The following is a 1,161-nucleotide window of genomic DNA, read 5'->3' on the forward strand; positions in this document are numbered from 1 at the left end:
TAAAGAAATTCAGGAAACGCTGGGTTGAGCAAATTAAAATGCAAAAATTCTCAGAGAAATTCTTAATAGGTTATTGGGCATTTTAAATTCCGAGAATGACACATTAAATGCAGTTCATTCAAAAGTACTTGACCGTGGAACTTTCCTTCTCTTCCTTCCCCAGCCCTGGTGCATTTCTCAGAACTAGTACTCCATAGGGTACACCTTGAGAAACTCCACAGTGGCACTGTATTGACTATAAGCTCGTTCTACGGATGAAAAACTCAAAGTTGTATAGTTAAAGTAACTTGCTCGTTCATGGTGGCACAGCAAATTAGCAGCAAACTAAAGACTAGAATAAAAACTCCTGAATTCCTGTGCTTCCTAGTAAATGTCTTGCTGACTGAGTAGATTTTCAGCAGCTGGGAGACGCTTTGAAAATATTTGCTGAGATTTACTAGGTCACAGAATTATTAATGTTTCCTTAATTCATCAGTGGTTAGGACGCCGGCCACATACTCTGAGGCTGCCAGGTTTGAACCTGGCCTACGCCTGCCAAACAATAATGACAATTACTATAACAATAACAGCAACAAAAATATCCATGTATTGTGGCAGGTGCCTGTAATCCCAGCTACTTGGGAGGCTGAGGCAAGAGAATTGCTTAAGCCCAAGAGTTTGAGGTTGCTGTGAGCTGTGACTCCACAGCACTCTACTGAGGGTGACATAGTGAGACTCTATCTCAAAAAAATAAAAGTAAAAAAAATTGACACAGTTCTTTTGGAAAGTCATTTGGAAATATGTATCACAAGCTTTAAAATCCCCTCAACTCAGTCATTCTATTCTCTAGGATGTATCTTCAGTAACTAACTTGGAATACAGACCAACTGGGGGCTCAATAGTCTAATTCTGTGGTTTTCAACCTTTTTTAGCTCACTGATCACTTGAATCTATAGTTAAACTTCTGTGGCTCACTTAAATTATGCTGATTTTAAACAAGAGCAAAAAGAAAGAATATACTTACTGTGCTTTGAAACTTTTTTCAAAAATTATTTAATGATCTTAAAAAATTTTCAGGGCACATCTAAGATTCTCTCACGCCAGTTCAAAATCACTAATTGTTCAGTATTAGGGGAGTGGAGTAAAGTGTAGCCACCATCAATAGTTTACATTTCAGGGCGG

At 38.2% G+C, this 1,161-nt stretch overlaps 1 protein-coding gene across 1 annotated transcript in view; it reads left to right on the top strand.

Moving 5' to 3' along the window:
• C8A (complement C8 alpha chain) overlaps positions 1 to 1,161 on the top strand; it is a 69,991-nt gene that overhangs the window by 12,462 nt on the left and 56,368 nt on the right. The window lies entirely within an intron of this gene.

This window comes from Otolemur garnettii, unplaced genomic scaffold (assembly GCF_000181295.1).
Source record: "Otolemur garnettii isolate 467f Iridium unplaced genomic scaffold, OtoGar3 scaffold00066, whole genome shotgun sequence".
Lineage (NCBI taxonomy): Eukaryota > Metazoa > Chordata > Mammalia > Primates > Galagidae > Otolemur > Otolemur garnettii.